The sequence below is a fragment of the Bos grunniens genome, chromosome 22 (assembly GCF_055505025.1).
Source record: "Bos grunniens cultivar Pamir isolate PY7600 chromosome 22, Bosgru_T2T1.0, whole genome shotgun sequence".
Classification (NCBI taxonomy): domain Eukaryota; kingdom Metazoa; phylum Chordata; class Mammalia; order Artiodactyla; family Bovidae; genus Bos; species Bos grunniens.
Window position 1 is genome coordinate 38,019,206 of NC_141186.1, and position 20,643 is coordinate 38,039,848.

General features: G+C 40.0%; 1 long non-coding RNA gene across 3 annotated transcripts in view; it reads right to left on the reverse strand.

The window, feature by feature from the left end:
- Nucleotides 1–20,643, reverse strand: part of LOC147348306 (uncharacterized) — an 80,883-nt gene that overhangs the window by 4,518 nt on the left and 55,722 nt on the right. For 2 of the 3 annotated variants that reach the window (XR_015151431.1, XR_015151432.1), the window contains one exon: nt 15,246–15,403. This is a non-coding gene — a long non-coding RNA (uncharacterized LOC147348306). Of the gene's footprint in view, nt 1–305; nt 361–15,245; nt 15,404–20,643 lie in introns of those variants that run through there. The other variant, XR_015151433.1, reaches the window with a different exon arrangement.

Below are 20,643 nucleotides of genomic sequence, written 5' to 3' on the forward strand. Positions count from 1 at the left end.
TATCAGGGTCCTAAAAGGAAATGAGTCCACAGGAGCTGTGTTGATCCAGGGAAGATGCATTTGGACAGGGAGTGCAGTCAAGGCAAAGGCCCCGAGGCAGGACCTGCTTGATGTGTTTAGGGAACAGAAAGGTTTATGTGGATCAAGCAGAGGGAGTAAGGGCAAGAGTGGAGGAATATGAAGCCAGATAAATGAAGGAAGACTCATCTATCCTGTGGGGCTTGGAGGCCAGCATATAAACTTGGCTTTCACTCTGTGTGAGATGAAAAGCTGTCATAGGATTTTGAGAAAAAGCATGGTGTTACCTGACTTCATGTTGTCTTTTATCATGTTGTCACCTCCACTTCGAGTTGCTCAATCCTGTAAAAGGTACATGTTGGTATTTTCTAACATAACCCAAAGAACCCCTGAATTAGCATGACTGCTGTAACAAATTATCACAAACTTGGAAGTGCCTTAAGACAGCATAGATATATGACTTTACAGTTCTCCAGTTAGAAGTCTGGCATGGGTCTCACTGGGCTAAAATTAAAGTATTGGCAGGACTGGATTTTCCTCTGGACTCTCAAGGGCTGTACTCATTTCCTTACCTCTTCTAGTTTCTAGAGGCCACCCCCTTCCTCCGCTGGTCACCCCCTTCCTCCACGTTAAAGCCAGCAACTTACGTCTTTCTGACCTTTCGTCCTATCTCCTGATTTCTTTTTCTGTCTCCCTCTGCTACTTTCAAGGATCCTTTTGCCTACATGGATCTGAGCCAGATAACCCAGGTCCATCTCTCTATTTCAAGATCCCTAACTTAATCTTGTTGGCAATGTAACCACTTTTGCTATGTAACGTAACATATTCAAAGGTTCTGGGGATCAGGAAATGGGTATCCGTGGGGTGGGGTCATTATTCTATCCCAGACCCCAAGCATTGTATTTTGCTAAGCAACCACAGTCCCCACCCCAGGATACACATACATCCCTTGTGGAGTGCAAATTTCAGCTATAGAGAAAAAATTGAGTAAGACTTTGACATGCTGTTCCAGAGGGAAATCAATGAGCAGAAATTAAAATTTTCCATCGACAAATTTCAGGGTTCAGAAACTTTCAGATAATTTCTTAGACGGGAGGCCTATATTGTGGCCTGAAGGACACCTTTGAAAGCAGAAGAGAATTTGCCAATATAGGAAAGAGGATAGTGGAGTATCAATGACTGGAGGGAAGCCTGCAAACATATTTAGAAACAGGTTCATGAAATAACTGAGTCAAGAAAGTCTCCTTGGATGGAGATTAAAAGAAAAAAGAAAGCAAAAGAAAGAAACACTAATTCTCCAGCACTTTGGCGCTAGAGGGCACCATCAGACAAGGTGCAGGGGCTGACGGAAGGAATTAGGCTTGCGTGCACTGAAATGGTGAGAAGCAACCAAGAAACGGGCAGGGCACTGAAACCGCCTCCTTCCTCCTCCTGGAAACAGCAAACCTTCTATCTGGCTGAGAGAGCCCGGGGTGATAGTGAAGAACCGTTAAAAGGCCCTATTCATCACTGTGTAGGGGCATATATATATATATACATACATATTATCTTACTGTGAATGGCCACTGGAATGTCCTTTAAGTTTTATTGCTCATTGCAAAAGATGACACTACAACAGTACCTGGCCTGCCTCCTTAGCACTTAATAATTGTGCTAAGCACTTAATAATTAATGACCAAGTAAACTGCAATAGAATTTTAATTTGAGAGTGGAGAAGCAACAGGACCTGAATTCAGGGCACTGTCTTTGCAAAGTGTTTGAGTCTATCCTTAGTCTGCATGCGTGCGTGCTAAGTCGTTTTGACTCTGTGTGACCCTATTAACTGTAGCCCACAGGCTCCTTTGTCTATGGGATTCTCCAGGCAAGAATACTGGAGTGGGTTGCCATGCCCTCCTCCAGGGGCTATCCTTAGTCTACCTTAGCTAAAATCTTCACCATTAAGAAGAGACTCAGCTGAAATTCAAGGGCAGCAGAAAACACACAGGACGGAGGAAAAGAAGGAAAGATAGGAAAACAGAGCTGAAGTAGGTCGGCCCAGTAGGGCATATAATGACGTTTGTCTCTGAATGTACTGTGATTTCGAGCACTGAGTAATTTCCTGGCACTGAGGGGTTAGATAGAAGTCATGTGAAACAATGTCATTTAGGAAACTATTTTTGTTCACATTTCATGCATCATGTCTAATAAAACATTATGAATCAATGTGAAAGAAATCCTACATCTCTCATGAGTGAATGGCAAATCTTTGTCAATAATCTAACTTACTTATCTCTCTTTTTTTATCTTGTCCTTGTTTTTTATTGTTTTAAATTTATTTATTTATTATTGAAGGATACTTGCTTTACAGAATAAATCACTTATCTCTTAAATACAGTGATCTGCTCCCTGACTTGGTTTAGCCAAAGAAGCTTCTTATCAAACAGCTTGGTTTCCAGCTTCAGAGAAGCTGCTGGTTTCCACCTTCAGAGAAGATGAGTTGCTTGCCCAGGGTCACACGCCCAGTTAAGAGGCAGACCTGGGATGTGAGTCAAGGTCTGTCTGCTTGGTTTAAAAGTCCACTCCTGATGTGGTCCCTTCTCCTTTCTCCCTAGAACTAGAGCTTTTTGGTGAGGGCTTTCTCAAAATTTGAAATTTGAGGACATTTGTCTTTCCCAATTTCTACCCCAAAGAACTTTACTCTGAATCATGAACTCATCTCTATCATTTAAAAATATGTGATTTGGTTCCATCAAAATTTCAGGTTCCAATCTTTATACTCCTATTAGCTGTGTACTTTTAGGCCAGTTGGTGTCTCTGTGCCTTAGTTTTCTTATGTGCACAGGGACATGATGATAATCCTACCCCTTGTTCTAGTGCTGTTGTGAGGATTAAACAAAAAAATCATATGGGACTTCCCTGTGGTCCAGTGCATGAGACTTTGCCTTCCAATGCTGGGGGTGCAGTTTCAATCCCTGGTCGGACAGCTGAGATTCTGCATGCCTGGCAGCCAAAAATGCAGAACATACACAACAGAAGCAATATTGTAACAAACTCAAGACAGACTTACAAAATTTCTATGAAGGAGTGTCCTATAAATGGTCATTAATATTATTTATTATTCTTTCAGCAAATACTCTCAGGTATTCTTATTTAGTGTCCTGAATAGATACATTTCTTGTACTTTTCTGCAAACTTTAAGTGCAAGGGGAGTCACACGAGTGACAGGAAATTGGAACATAATGTGTCTAGTGTGATGGGGTGGCTTGGAAACACTGAGAATAAGCATCTAATCCAGCCTGGGTAGGTCAGGGCAGGCTTTCTGAAGGAAGTAATATTTAAGGGGCAACCAAAGGATGGGTAGAATTTGAGGGAATCAAAAAATGTTTTAGAAACAATTTATGTAATTGTCCAGAGATGGTCAAGAGAAATGGAAAGCAGGTCAGGATAACTGGAACAGAGAATGTAAGGAGAGTTGTTCAAATGTAATATGAGATCTGGTGACTCAGATGGTAAAGAAATTGAGAGGAATGCAGGAGACCTGGGTTTGATCCCTCGGTTGGCAAGATCCCCTGGAGAAGGGAATGGCTATCCATTCCAGTATTCTTGCCTGGGAAATCCCATGGACAGAGAAGCCTGGCAGGCTACAGTGCTTGGGGTTGCAAAGAGTCGGGCACAACGAAAGTGCCCGACTTAACACTTTCACTTTTCAATACAAAAACTGTGCAAGCACAGCATCCTCACAGGACCCTCTGTGTTGTGCCCTCATGCTCTTTTCTTACAGAAAATGACCATTGCAATAATCTTTACATTTTGATGTATGTTATAAAAAATGATTATATCATATGGTCTTAGGTTGGATTTTCCTGGAAGCAGTACCCAACAGAAGGGTTCCGGTGCAAGCAGATTTACTTGGGAGATGATTCCAGAAAAACATCAATAAGGGGATATGGAAATGAGAAGTGGAGCCAGCCAGTAAAAGGCATGTGATCAAGCCTGTGAGCGCTGAGGGCGACTGGAGCTCAACCCCCCTGGGACTCAGGTCTCCAACGGAGAGGTACAGTTTGAGTTACTGAGGATGGGGAGGTCGAGCTGTTTAACCACCAGGTCCCTGCTGGCCGTCGGTGGAGGGCTGCTTCCAGGAGCATGAACTCTCTGGCCCTCTGTGTCACCCTGAATTTGGGCCACGCTGACAACCTGGCAGAACTAGAAATGTTCTCAGTAAGTAGCCCTGTGCATGGAGAAGTGGGTATGGACCGAACGGAGGCAGGGCCCTTAGCATCTGTGAACATTTCTAAACAAGTTTGGAAGCAAAAAGAAAGAAACACAAATAGCAACCCTGCCTAGTAGATGATTCTCCACAACCCCTCTCCTTGTTGTACATCTTGTGAGTGAAGGTAATGGCTGCCCGTGTCTGCACTATGTTTTCAATGATGTTTATTTACTTTTAAGTTTTTTTGCAGCAATAAGCTGGACATGTTTATTCATTAAACTATCACTTAATTTAAAAAGTGCATAGAAAATAAACATGTTCAAAAATTCCTTTTTTAAAAACAACCATGTACGTTTTTACATTTACATTCAGTCTCTCATGGACAGCTTTCAGCGTTATTCTTTTAAATATTAAAGTATTTTCCTTCATCCCTGTCACAGGGAGTTAACACCAATGGACTTCAGATATATTCCCCCCTTTTTTTCTTCTTTTTCTCTAAGCAAAAGTTTGGAAGAACACAGGGGGTAAAAATAACAATAACAACAACAAAAAAGATCTGTTATACGTGGCAAAGTTGTCAATAAAGGCCTTATTTCTAGAAAAGAAGCTTGTCCTCTGTTGCACTTTGGAACAGTCATTCAGCTACCTGTATTTACTAAGGAGACTGTTAAAAGTTCAAGAAAAGAAACACCACAAGTCTGTTTTCCTGGTTGAAAGACAGAACTAGAGTACCTTGGAACAAGATACCAGGAAAGCATGGAACACAATTTTCTCCTAAATGCAGGTGGCAACCCCAACATTCGTAACCAAAAATAGAGCACAGGCAGTGACGGCAACATTCACAGGCACAAAAAATCCAGGGGACATCATTTCTTCATTTCTCTCTGATCCCAGGAATGCACTGTTTCACCATTCCTCAAGGATGTTTAAACAGTGATACAGACAGTGTCTCTCTGTGGAGCAGAGAATGTTTGTTTATCATGGACTAAAATAAAGCTATTTTCTCCCTCTAGGGCAATGATCGGCAGGCTTATGCCTCATTTTAAAGATTAGGGTTCCCTGAGCACGGGGTTTCTCAACTGTGTCATAAGCCTCGTGCACACTCATGTCCACCTGGATCCCTCTTTGCTGCCCCTGGGGCTTCAGGAGCAAAGGAGATTGATGCGAACATTAAGTGCATGCTGCTTGTTGTACCATCAATAGCCAAGTCCTACGTCTTTGTATTAGTCAGCTCAGGCTGCCACCTCAAAGTACCAAAGAGTGGGTGGCTTCAATGACAGACATTGATTTTCTTACAGTTCTGGAGGCTGCAAATCTGAGATCAGGGTGTCAGCATGGTCAGGTTCTAGGGAAGGCTGTCTTCCTGGCCTCATGTGTCAGAGAAAGAGAGAGAGAGAGATCTCTTCCTCTTCTGATAAGCCCATGGTCTTATTGGATATGGGCTCCCACCCTCATGACCTCACTAACCTTAATTACATCCTAAAGATCCTGTATCCAGATGTAGTCACATTGGAGTTACAACATACAGATTTTGGGAGCACACAATTCAGTCCATTGCATTATGCCCTAATTCAAGATCCTTAATTCAAATGTTCATCTCACTCAGACACATCCTGATTAATGTTTGGTCAAATGTTGGGCACCTTATAGCCCAGTCAAGTTGACACATTACATTAACCATCACAGTCCCTGATGTGGGAGTCTTGAGTCCTCTGCCAGCATTTGTGAAACTATGGCAGACTTAACTTGCCATATGGGAACCTAGGGTTAAGTTCTCAGATTCTTCATGGCTTTTAATGATCCTACCATGTCTACCTAACTGATATGCTACCTAACCAATATGCTACTGGGGAAGAGCAGAGGGCAATTACTAATAGCTCCATAAAGAATGAAGTGGCTGGGCCAAAGTGGAAATGATGCTAAGTTGCAGATGTGTCTGGTGATGAAAGTAAAGTCTGATGGATGCTATAAAGAGCAATATCGCATAGGAACTTGGAATGTTAGGTCCATGAATCAAGGAGGAGATGGCAAGAGTGAACATTGACACTGTAGGGATCAGTGAACTAAAATGAACGAGAATGGGTGAATTTAATTCGGATGACCATGAGATCTACTACGTGGGCAAGAATCCCTAAGAAGAAACGGAGTAGCTCTCACAGTCAACAAGAGTCCAAAATGCATTACTTGGGTGAAGTCTCAAAAATGACACAATGATCTCTGTTCATTTCCAAGGCAAACCATTCAACATCACCGTAATCCATGTCTATGCTCCAACCACTAATGCCAACGAAGCTGAAGTTAACTGGTTCTCTGAAGACCTACAAGACCTTCTAGAACTAACACCAAAAAAAAGATATATCCTTTTCAACATAGGAGATTGGAATGAAAAGCTGATTTTAGGACTTTTCATTAAAAAGGGAGCTGTACATATTTATTTTTTTTCCTTTGTGGTTTTAAAATATGAAAGAAGTTGGGAAGCATTGCAGAAATCCTTATAAGAAAAAGTTCAATTTTGTGTTTTCTCTAAGGTGTTCTAGCCTTTCCAAATTTTGTCATCAAAAATGCCAGCCCTCTTCCCGAAAATGCTTCTGAACACACATGGGTTGCCATGATCACTGTCTGTCTCACCCCACACTTCTCTGATTGGAGATCCAGTCAACATCAACGCGTTTGTGCTGTCTTGCAGACTTACATATCAGTGGGAAGTAAGTACACAGGCAAACTCTCATCACTTGGTACCACAAGCGTTCTAAAAGGAAACCATCACCATTTCCGTTCTTACCTTCCACTGTATCTTATTAACCTCGCACCTACTCTCTGGGATTCCATTATGTGTCAGATGCTCTAAAAATCCTTGTGGACATCAAGATGCACTTATCTCACAGTTAACTATCGAGGACCTCCTGAGACACAGGGCAAGGCAGTGGGGCTCTCAAGGAATATGGTCCTTGCCTTCATGGTGTTTACTGGTTTGTAGAGAGATACTGTTTAAGTCAATACACACATGTAACATGGCGAGTATAATAGGAGTCATGGAGGACAGGCCCACAGGTCTGTGAGAGCACTTAAGTGGGACATTTGACTGAGTCAGGCTTCCCTGAGGAAGCATGAGAAATAATCTTCTAAATAGACGGAGAGAGAGAGAGAGAGGACTCCAGGTAGAGAGAACAACGTGTGCAAAGGCTCTGTGGCAAGAAAAAATACAGTGAAGAGAAGGGCCTGGGAGGTGGCTCAAGTGGCAGGAGCTGAATGGGGGAGTGGAGAGAGAGAGTAGATTATAAAGGAGGTGGGGGTAGGGGGCTAGATCCTGCAGGGTTTGTGAGCTGTCTTATCAAGTCTTACTTACCATCCAGTATAATAAAGCCAATATCCCCCTCTGGGGCAAAGTTCAAGCAGACTTACAAGATTATAAGAAAAGCTCAAGATTCCTCAAATATGATGCAAACCCACTGCACACACAACATTCACCTGCCCCTCCACCCCCACCCCGCATTGCTCCCATGGGACTTGAGAGCCCATAGGAAAGCATGAAGCACATGCTGTTTGCTGGGCTGGGGGTAATAAACACCTAAATAGCAATGTATGATTTCTACCAAACAGCCTTATGTTGGGGAAATCTGCATTGGCTCCAGGCTTTAAGAGATTCTGAAACCAAAAGAGAGAGTGCTGGGCTAAGTCACTTCAGTCATGTCCAACTCTGTGTGACCCTATGGACTATAGCCCGCCAGGCTTCTCTGTCCATGGGATTCTCTAGGCAAGAATACTGGAGTGGGTTATCATGCCCTTCTCCAAGGGCTCTTCCAGACCCAGGGACTGAACCTGCAACTCTATGTCTTCTGCATTGGCAAGCAGGTTCTCTACCACCAGAGCCAGAAAACCAGTAGGGGGAAGACATGGCTAGATGGCAGCTGTGGTGAACCAGGAAAGGCAGGATGAGATAGGGTAAGACTGCAGACTGTGGAGCCAAACTGCATGTGTTCAAATCCTGGTTTTGTATCACTCTGAGCAAATGAATTAACTTGCCTGTTCTGATTTTTGTCATCTGTAAAATATGGATAAGAACAACAGCTGCCTCATGGGCAGTATTAAATCCATTAAGTGCTTGAACAGTGCCTGGTAGTCAGTCAGTTCTGTATCAGTATTAGTTATGCTTTTATAATGGTGATCCAGGCTAGATAGAGGTTGACACAAAGAGCTACTGACATAGAAATCCAAACTGAGAAAGCAAGGAGGAGGCTCTGTTAAGGTGTTAACATTCCTCCCAAAGAACTCAAGGAAAAGGGCACTGCATCAGAGGAACCATAGCTGTTCTCCACATAGGTTTTGTGATCTGAGAATGCTAGGTTTGCATTGCAGTACCTCCAGTTAATAGCAATATGACCTTGGGGAAGTTACTTGACTTTTCTGCACTTTTTCTATTCTGTACAAAGAGACTAATAATAATAACACCACCTCACTCAGGAGTTGGTAAGAAGATCGTACGAGATAATAAATGCAAAATGTTGTTTAGTGCTTGACCATAAGGAGCAATTTACACACTGGATGTGTTACTAAAATAAATATACTTCAACATTCAGCAACAGTGTGATTAAATTACAGAGAATAAAAAGCTATAAGAAAGGTGGTCATTTATCATAATTATGTCATAGACCAGCTCTAGATAGCTTTAGAAACATTTCAATCATGAAACAGTTTCATAGCATGAAAGTAAATCTACAGAGAAAGACACAACTAAATGAGTTAATATCTGTCTTGACACTATCACTGTATAAGAAGGCATATACTGTTCTTTACAGGTTAAGCAAATCATTATCCTTTGTTGAACTTCCTTTCTTACAGAATATATACTTGTTTGGTTTGCAAAAGACTGAGCTTGGGAGGGGTAACTGGGCAGGCAGTCAAACCAAAAGAGAGGGGAAAAAATCCAGTGCCAAACTAATCTCCTGAAGAAACAATAGCAAAGCTTGAAGTGATCCGATTATATAGATACATCAATGAAGTGAGACAAGGTGTTCTCCAGTTATGTAATCTTCAAATTGCTACCTGTCATTGAGTAATCTAAGTGGGGTCACATAGGCAGGATGGCAAAAGGAATTCAAGTTAGCCTTTGTGTGTGCACTTTCTGTTCTCTGGACAGGAGTAATCAACCAGAGGAACACTTAAACCATCTTCCTGTCTTCTTCCATTGTGAAGTGTAAAGAATAGCATTGTGGTTAAAGAGTACGGACTTTGGTGCAAAAAACCTGAGTTCACATCTTGCCTCTGTTCTTTGCTTGGTGACCTCTCTAAGCCTCAGTTACTTCATCTGTCCACTGGGTATACTAATAGTACCAATAACACTTCTTCTTCAGAGTTAAATGATTCAAATTAAATATTTGCAGCTGGTACAGAGTAAGTGCTCAGTACACTAAGCTATTAGTATTGCCTTAGAACCCATCATCATTACGGGTAAAGGGTTCATGGTTTAACACAGAATGTCCAAAGACACATGGCCAACCTTTCCAGTGAGTTTTGCTACCCAAAAAAACCCCTTTTCCCCCTGTAACTTTACCAACAAGAAAAGCTTTTGAAACAAGAATTACCCAACCAACTCACACCATGCCAGATGTGGAAAGGACATGAACAACAGAACATACAAGGCTTTTATATGAGGGTGAAGGAACACAAGTTAGAGACCTAAAGCGTCGTGGTTGAAGTCTTGGGGCCATTTCTTACTGAACATGGATTTGAATCCAATATTCTTGTTTTTCAACTTTAGGGGATCCCTAAAGAGGGCAGTTCAAAAACCAGCATGAAACAACCATGGAAAATACAATAGGAGGCTCAGGGTGACTGAATGGGGGATGAAAAAAGACTCTTATGCTCATTTTTCTTCCATTTTGAGGTGCTAGGCAGTTTGGGCTAATGGTTAAGAACAGGAATTGAGTGTGAAATCAGATGGGGTCTGTATTTCTCTCTGTGAAAATGTGGCCATCTGTTTAACCTCTACAAGCCTCAGTTTCTGCATGTGTAGAATGCACCCAATAATAGCACCCATAGCAAGGACAGAATGAGCTATTCGTAAAGTGCTTACCATATTAAAAAGCAGAGACATTACTTTGCTGACAAAGGTCTGTCTAGTCAAAGCATTGGTTTTTCCAGTAGTCATGTATGGTTGTGAGAGAGTTGGACTGTAGAGAAAGCTGAGCCCCCGAAGAATTGTTACTTTTAAACTGTGGTGTTGGAGAAGACTCTTAATAGTCCCTTGGACTGCAAGGAGATCCAATCAATCCATCCTAAAGGAAATCATTGGAAGGACTGATGTTGAAGCTGAAACTCCAATATTTTGGCTACCTGATATGAAGAATGGACTCATTGGAAAACACCCTGATGCTGGGAAAGATTGAAGGCGGAAGGAGAAGGGGATGACAGAGGAGGAGATGGTTGGATGGCATCACCGACTTGATGGACATGAGTTTGAGCAAGCTCCAGGAGTTGGTGATGGACAGGGAAGCCAGCTGTGCTGCAGTCCATAGGTTCACAAAGAGTTGGACACGACTGAGCAACTTAACTGAACTGTAGGATAAACCATGACAAATTAGAGAAGGGATATGATCAACTTTGATATTTGAAAGAATAACGTGGGAAAGCAGGCTGGATGAAGGGGAAATCATTTAATACTACATATGTGAATTCTCTGTTCATGTAGGTTTTTTAAGAAATCAGATCACCTTGCTTCCACTTTTTAAGTATGAGATTTTTTTCTGTCTTTTTTAAAAATGCTGATTCATATTGAGGATTATCAATATAAAACATTCTGTGTACATCCTTAGGATGCCAGTCATTCACTCCATTATTCTGCATTTTAAAAAATATTATTCACCGCTGGAGTACCCAAGCTGGACTTTGAGATGGTGGCTCTGTACTCCTTGGTAATCTATGCCAAAGATAACAGACAGGCAACAGCATCACAAACCATTTTAATCCAGATTCAAGATGTGAATGAACCACCCATCTTCATGGGATCCCTTGCTCAGGGAGACCAAGGTACAGAGCTCTTCTTTTGGGAAAGGAAGGACCCTGTGGACACATGTATGTTGATGCCATGCCCTCTCATAGCATCATGGCTCTAAGAGTGATAGTGAGAATTATGATAACAAAAGTAATGATACATGGCTGCAGGAAAGGACAGGCATTAATAATCAGACACTAGTAACGTAATTAACTGTGTAATCTTGAGTTAGTTTCTCTTTCTAATCCTCAGTAAAATGGAAATACTAGTTACCAATGATTTGAGGTGCTTAGCAACTAAAAGCACTCAGGAAATGTTCAATATCACTGTTGTCTAAATGAATCAACTCTATACCTGATACATGACAGACAGATAAATGGTGTCTACCATTATGATGATAATGATGAGTGGGAATCACCCTATACAAACATCTGTACACAGTAAGCATAATGCATTCAGTTTTGTCTAAGATCTAGGATTGAATGAGGAGTTTCTGGGCTTATAATGGTGACACTCATTCAAGCACATCTATTTTACATTTTTTTGGCAGTTACTGAGATTTATATCCTAGAAGACACTGCCCCTGACACAGTCATTTACAGAACGGTGGCTAAGGATCCAGAGGATGCTGTTTTGGAGGTAATTTATGATTTAGGACAGAGACTGTCAGTGCCTGGTGGTTTTATGTGCAACTACATTCACAAATAAAGCCATGGAGATATTCAGGTCAATTATATCCACAATTCAGGTTCTGGATATACCTATTGCGTCAATTATAAGGACACTGCAGGTGAAGATGATTCAAAACTGGGTTGTCTGGGCAATTGCTTCCTTTCTGGGACATTCCACTCTGTGCATGCAGGTCCAGCCTAATCCTTACGTAACTTTTGAAAAAAGATGCCAAGCATTTTAGTTCATTCTTGGGGATTTTGGCTACACATACTGTTGACAAACACGACAACTTCCTGGCAGAATTGATTTCAAATGCTGTTTGAAAATGCTAAGCCTGGTCCTCAGGGTTGATAACAGCCCTAAGAATGCATTTATGTAGAATAGGTATTCTCTAGAATATGTCTAGAGAGTGTGGGAGGGGGAGGAAACTGTGGATTTAGACCCTAGAGGCTTGGATTTAAGTCCCAGCTTTATTGCTGTAAGTCCTTTACCATGCTTGCTTCTATGTTTCAGCTGTAAAGTTGGGAAAAGGACATCTGCTTTGTTTTCTCTCATACTGCTTTCTCTCATATTGTAATGGACTTAAAAAGCAGTTCTTATATTGTGAAATATCTTGCAAATGACAGGATTTATATTTCAGTATGAATTTTTGATGCCATATAGACTGGTTATGGCAATCCACTGCAGTATTCTTGCCTGGAAAATCCCATGGACAGAGGAGCCTGGTAGGCTACAATCCATGGGGGTCACAAAGAGTCAGACAGGACTGAAGTGACTAAACCACCACCACCACCAGACTGGTTATGACATTACTCAGCTTTATCGTTTTTAGCTAATGGATCGACAGACAAGAATATCACGGCGTTGAACTTTCCTAGTGGTCTAGTGGTTGCAGGAGGCACGTGATTCCTGGTTGGGGACTAAAATCCTGCATGCCTTGGTGCACCGAGGGGAGAAAAAAAAGAATATCATGGCCTTTAATTTTGAATGTTGTATTAGTTCTCCAAACTGGTGAAAAATTAGAGAATTGTCCATACTGATGCTGTACTTTCAACATTTACAATGTACTAGTGATATTACTATAGCGATTCCCTGGTGGCTCAGACGGTAAAGCGTCTGCCCGCAATGCGGGAGACCTGGGTTCAATCCTTGGGTTGGGAAGATCCCCTGGAGAAGGAAATGGCAACCCACTCCAGTAGTCTTGCCTAGAAAATTCCATGGATGGAGGAGCCTGGTGGGCTACAGTCCATGGGGTCACGAAGAGTCAGACACGACTGAGTGACTTTACGACTTCACGAGTGATACTACGGGGTCTTTATCCAAGGTGACTTGACTTTCATAAAATTGTCTTTAAACAATGGATGGCCACTAGTATCTGAGGCCTTGTCTGTGTGGTTTTTTAAGGTATTGAACACACACAAGTAATTACATGAATGAACACTGCTATTGTCAAGCACCCCCACACACGTTGTCTTCTCTTCCTCCCCAGAGCACAATACCACATCCAGGATGGCACTGGAAAGGTCACAGCTTCCTGTACAACATGTAATTAAGCCACCTAATCATGCATACTGCTCCAAATCAACATGTTCAAGATTATAGTATTGAATCCAGCACTGAGCTACTCCAACCACATGGGTATCAGATATCATATCACAATTGCTTCCTTGCTGTTCTCTGTGACAGCTCACCCACCATGTTGACATTTTTAGGGTGGAAAACACATCACAGTTCCAATAGGGTTTAGCTGTGACTTTAATGTGCAACCACAATGACTTACTAGCCAATTAATGCAAGTAATTCATGTCAAAGGAAAGACTCCCAAGGGCTTGCTCATAGAGATTAAATGTTTCTGGTCCTGGCCCTATACTTTTCTCAGAAGAGAACTGGTTTCCTGGGCCATATTTGGAAGTCTCATGAAATGTTCTTTGTGAATTTTACCAAACATGGAATGACATTTCAGTATTGATACCGGCTGTGGAAACTTACATTTAGATCCACTCCTACACACATCCTTCTAACACAGGAGATCAGACCAGATGTATTATTCAAGTATTCATGATTGGGCAACAACTTTCTTTTGTATTTGACTTCACGTTGATGCAGAGAAAAACTGGTTGCCATCTGGGAAAGAGCTCACCACTGCTTTGGAGTCTGATGTAGGATGATGATAATGAAGACATGGATAACTGTTAAGGGACTTCCCTGGTGGTCCAGTGGCTAAGAATCCACCCGCCAATGCAGGGTATATGGGTTCAGTTCCTAGTCCAGGAAAACCCCACATGACATGGAGCAACTAAACGTGTGCCCCAACTGCTGAGCAACTGGAGAGTAGCCCCGGCTCGCCACAACTAGAGCAAGCCTGTGGACAGCAATGAAAACCAACACAGCCAAAAATAAAAGAAGTAAATCCATTTAAAAAATTATGCTTAGAAAAACAACTGTTTTTACTGGATGATAGGCACACACCTATCATTGAATCCCTATATTAATCACTGAAGTAGAAGCTATTGCCTACAATATTAAGTAATGGATCAATAAACTAATGTATTATGCCTTTAATTTACAGATGAAGCCCATTAGGGTAATAGGATTAAGCAATTTGCCTGAAGAACAATTAGTGTACTTGAAATTCAAACTCATGTTCCTTTTGCTCTAAAGCCAGGGTGTTTCTTCTCATACAACCAAAACCTGACCAAAGTGTATTCCATAAAATACAAGTCCCACCAGATGCTCCAAGAGAAACATAAAAAATTCTATGATTAAATGATTTGGGGAAATGATGTTTGCTTATCTCTTCTGAATTCACAACACCCAGCATATTAAATTCCCTTAGGAGTTCTCTAATAGAGAGATGTTTGTTTAATCAGATTTGTTATAATTGTTTGTTCATAGCACTTTTTATATGAAATGTAACACCTGTTAACATTTCATGTAATGCATAACTAGTATGCCACAGGGTAGAAAGATTATACTAGCTCCTGCTGGTAGATTGATAAAACTGGACATATATCTCTGGCGTTGTTACAATGATGAAAGATTAAATTTCAGATGAAGTCCTGGCCCATAATAAATAATATACCAAAAATTGATTTTATCCTTAAATAGCCCACTAATTTCCAGGACTAAGATTTTTCATGCTTGACCACGAATGTTACTGTACATGTTCAAAGATCCTGGAAACTCTGGTTCATGTGTTATTCTTAGAGAAAGAAAAAGTTAAATTTCTTATCCTGAACAAGCTGAAAATCAAAGACTTTACTTACCATGAGGACAAACCAGTCCTCCAAAATCCGGACAGATAGAGAGTCACAGCCAAGTTCTGCTTACTTGGAGCAGAAACTGCTAGAAGTGTAAGCAGGTATAAAGACGTACCATGGTAATTTTGATGAACTGCTGGAGGTTGAATGTGAAGTACTTTGAGACAAAGTGCTGGGTGCCACAGTCTTAGGGGAATCCCATATTTTCATAGCTTTTACCACCAGGAACTCACAAGTTTTCACAGTGAAGATTCCAAAAAGATTGCCCTGTGTCTTGGGGAGAATGAGAGAAAGAAGAGAATCTTTGTGAAACAAACCCAGAACTTTCTCCTAACAAAGCCTATGCTCTTGGGGAAAAGACTTTTTCTGAACCTTACCTCATCTGGGATACAAACACCCACACACATGCTCCTATGTAAATCATATTCAAGGTTTAGAAACCTAAAGACAAAATCTTGAGAGATGCTTAGGGAAATAAACCATCATAGCTCTAGAGGAACAAGGATAAGAAATAAAGCAGGCTTCTCGTTAGAAACCATGCAAACAAAAAAGAGAGTAGAATAATTTTAAAAGTTGAAAGAAAAATATCAAGAAGTCTGCATTCTTTGAAATTATGCTTCCAAAACTAGGGAGGAATAAAGACTTTTTCAGCCTAACACAAACTGAGGGAATGAATCACCAGCATACCCGACCTGCAAGAAATGTTAAAGTTCATCAGCAAGAGGGTAAATAAGGTAGGTAAAAACTCAGATCTGCATCCCGAAAGGAAGAGCACAAGAGAAGAAACACTTAAATGTAAAGTAGTTTTTACTTTTAATTGACATAAAAATAATTTTATTTAATAGTAACAATGTAGTAGAAGATGATAGTATATCGTTAAGTAAAATGAATATCAGTGATACCACAAGTAGGAAAAGAGAGGAATTGGGACTATTCTATTATACACTATCTATACTGTTACTGCTATACTCTCTAAAAAGCAACATAGTGTTATTTGAAGCTACCTTTAGATTAGTCAAAAATGTACACTGAAAACTCTTAGGCAACAACAAAAAAATTAAGAAGAAATAAAACTGATATGCTACTAGAGGAGACAAAATAGAATTATATAAAATATTCAATTCAATTAAAGAGGGGGAAAAAGGTTGCAATGAACAGAAAATAGTTACAAATGTGGGAGATATTAATTCAACTAAAACAAATGGTCTGAATGCATCAATTCAAAGACACAGATTGTCAGAGTAGATTTTAAAAAAAAGGTCCAGCTATTAATATATGATGTCTGAAAGAAACATACTTTAAATATAAAAACTCAAAAATAGGCTAACAGTAAAAGGAATGGGAAAAAGATACCATATTGACATCAATCCCTGTAAAGCCGGAGTGAAAAAAAAGTGAAAGTGTTAGTCGCTCAGTTATGTCTGACTCTTTGCAACCCCATGGACTGTAGCCTGCAGGCTCCTCTGTCCATAGAGTTATCCAGGCAAGAATACTGGAATGGGTTGCCATTCCTTCCTCCAGGGAATCTTCCTGATTCAGGGTTTGAATTCAGGTCTCCTGCGATGCAGGGCAGGCAGATTCTTTACCACCTGATCCACCAGGAAAGCTGGAGCAGCTATATTAATTTCAAACAGGAAATGGGGAGTAGGCATATATGGAATGTCCATAAAGGGCAACTCAGCCATATTTAGGGTCTGTCTAGGGATGATTAAAAACATGACTGCAGATAGAAGATGCCCCTTCTTCCCCACCCCACAGTAATGAGATCCCTGGGTGACTTGAAGCTGACCTACTCCTCACCTCAGAGGTCTTTCCAATGCTTTCCTGGGTTTCAGGTCTACCCCAACTCTCCATGTCATCCCAGCCAAATTACCACTCCTCCATCTACCTTAACATTCCTGGTTCCATGGTGATGGGACTAGTGGTGGTAAGAGGGTTGCATGTGGCTTTCTCTATTGTTAATACACTGAAAGAAAGGCAGTTTTAGACATCTGTGTAGAGTATATCAGTTTAATTCTGCCTTAAGAATCCTACTTTCTGGGACAGTTGACTGTCATGAATAAGAAGCGTGTTGGGGAAGAAGAGTTATCTTGCTCAATATGTATTCAGTCTTTTCCTTTCTTCAAGAACGTACTCCCTCATAGTTGCTTTTCAAAGTAGCATCTTATGCCTTGTCTATCAAAACAGTTAATTAGCACCTTGTAAAAATATGTCCTGGCTTTGAGGACAAGCAACCATGGGACCATAGGTGAGATGAGTGAAGGGTTAAGGGTGAGAAGGATGAAAGATAAAATGGGACTATTTTCATGACATAAGATTTAATCACTCTATGTGAATGTAAAATATATCATTCAAGATATGCCAGTGGTGAATGGAATTGATTCCTTAATTTCTCTTTCTGATTTTTCATTGTTAGTATATATAAATGCAAGTGATTTCTGGGTATTGAGTTTGTATCCTACAATTCTGTTAAATTCACTGATTAGCTCTAGTAATTTTCTGATACTATCTTTAGGGTTTTCTATGTACAGTATTATGTCACCTGCAAACAGTGAGAGCTTTACTTCTTCTTTTCTGAACTGGATTCCTTTTATTTCTTTTTCTTCCCTGATTGCTGTAGCTAGAACTTCCAGAACTATGTTGAATAATAGTGGTGAAAGTGGACACCCTTGTCTTGTTCCTAATCTTAGGAGGAATGCTTTCAGTTTCTCACCATGAGAATAATGTTTGCTGTAGGCTTATTATATATGGCCTCTACTATGTTCAGGTAGGTTCCTTCTACGCCCATTTTTTGAAGAGTTTTAATCGTAAAGGGGTGCTGAATTTTGTCAAAGGCTTTTTCTGCATCTATTGAGATTATTATATGGTTTTTCTCTTTCAGTTTGTTCATATGGTGTACCACATTGACTGATTTGTGTATATTGAAGAATTCTTTCATTCCTGGAATAAACCCAACTTGATCATGGTCTGTAAGCTTTTTGATGTGTTGCTGAATTCTGTTTGCTAAAATTTTGTTGAGCCCATTCACCATTGCAACAAAAAGAATTAAATATCTAGGAATAAACTTACCTAAGGAGACAAAAGAACTGTACACAGAAAATTATAAGACACTGATGAAATAAATCAAAGATGACATAAACAGATGGAGAGATATTCCGTGTTCCTGGGTAGGAAGAATCAATATTGTGAAAATGACTATATTACCAAACACAATCTACACATTCAATGTGATCCCTATCACATTACCAGTGGCATTTTCCACAGAACTAGAACAAAAATTTTCACAATTCATATGGAAACACAAAAGACCCCAAATAGACAAAGCAGTCTTGAAAAAGAAGTATGGAGCTGGAGGAATCAACCTTCCTGATTTCAGATTATACTACAAAGCTACAGTCATCAAGATAGTACAGTACTGGCACAAAAACAGAAATATAGATCAATGGAACAAGATAGAAAGCCCAGAAATAAACCCATGCACCTATGGGTACCTTATTTTTGACAAAGGAGGCAAGAATATACAATAGGGCAAAGACAGCGTCTTCAATAAATGATGCTGGGAAAACTGGACAGCTACATGTAAAAGGCATTCCAAAGTTAATAACAACTCTTAGAATACAGATCTTAAATATATATTGTCATTTCATTAGTAAACTTTTATTTTCTTTTGGGCATTATGTAATAGAGTAAGAAAAGGATCAGCTAACATAAACCAGCATTCTGATAACTTGCTGGGAAGATTTTTTAAAAATTCCAATAAAGAATAATTTCTGGATGTTTCACGGTAACCCTTGAAAGATAAAATATATACCACTTAATGATAAATAGAAGTCTGTTTCTATGGTTTTGTTATTTTTCCCTCTTTGATAAAACACGTGCAATGAACCATTGTAAGCCACAGATTTTATCTGGAAATAAGCAATATTTTTCATTCAGTCAAGTGTATTGACTGAAAGCTGATGATGATCAGATTTTTATGATAGATATTTGGATATTCTAAGAGGCATAATTAGTGATGGAATTATCAAAAGATGCAACAATTATACTGCAGTCGAGTTTATAATTATGAACCTAAGGATTTTAATTATATACTCCTATTTTATAACTCAGCTGTAAAAACAAACATTCAAGAGGAGAAAAAGATGAGCCTATTGAGTGAGAAACCAGAATATGTAAATTTTGCTTTATAATTTGGGGTGGCAATTAGGCTTTTAATGGCTTGTTTTTAAGTATAATTATTTTAGGGAAAAGGCCCATGTTTCCTTTGAATGGCATCACTTTCAACTTTTTAAGTTTCATGTGTGTGGAAGGAGGGCACACATCTAATAGGTAGGGTAGCTCCTAAGGGGAGGAAAGGGGTGGCTGTCGTTTTGGAAGCAGGAGGAACTCTAAAACCTGCCATGGTTCTTGTCAAAAGCTTGGGGAAGGGACACCATGGCAGGAGCCAGCACCTGAGAATCTCTAATTTACGACTATTGAAGGCAATGGCACCCCACTCTAGTACTCTTGCCTGGAAAATCCCATGGATGGAGGAGCCTGGTAGGCTGCAGTCCATGGGGTGGCACAGAGTCAGACACGACTGAAGTGACTTAGCAGCAGTAGCAGTAGCACAGAACAAAAAGCTGCCATACTGAAATCCAACAAAACAAGATAAAACAACAACAACAACAAAAGCCTCTTGCTGTTCATATTTGAAAAGTTAACCAGAAATTATCATCACTTTATCTGGATAATGGCTGTTCTATACAGATCTCAGCCCAAATTCATTAAAATGGAAATCCTTTTGCACCTAATAGAAAAACTAACTTTTTCTGGCTGCTCGAAGTCAATTATTAAGATAGCAAGGGAATGACTGACTTTTGCATAATTGGTTTGTGGTAGTATAGATGTATCAGTACTCATATTATCTGCATTTGTGTCTTTTTTATATATAAACAGGCAGTGGCTGTTCTTGATTCATGAGGACTCTCAAAAATTTTGCAGGATAACTTGACAAATTCATTTTATTGCTTTAAAATTTTCATTTCATTGTGCGAGAACACTTAATGTGAGATCTACTCTCTTCATGCACTTTCAAGTGTACAATACAATATCATTAACTATAGACACAAGGGTGTATAGCACCTTTCTAGAACTTATCTTGTATGACTGAAGTTTTAAAACTGTGGAATAACAACTCTTCATTTTCCCCTCCTGCCCATCTCTGGTAACCACCACCCCGCTCTCTGCTTTTATGAGTTTGATTAGATACCCAATAGGAATCATGCAGTGTTTTTCCTTCTGTGACAGGCTAATTTCACTTAGCATCATGCCTTTGGGTTATATCTATGTTGTTGTATACTGCCAGATTTTCTTCTTTTAAAAGATTAAATTATTTTCCTTTATATGTATACAGCACATTTTCTTTATCTGTTAGTGGACATTTAGCTTATTTCTATATCTCAGCTATTGTGAATAATGCTGCAGTTTGAGAGTGATGATATCTCTTTGATATCTTGATTTCAGTTTTACAG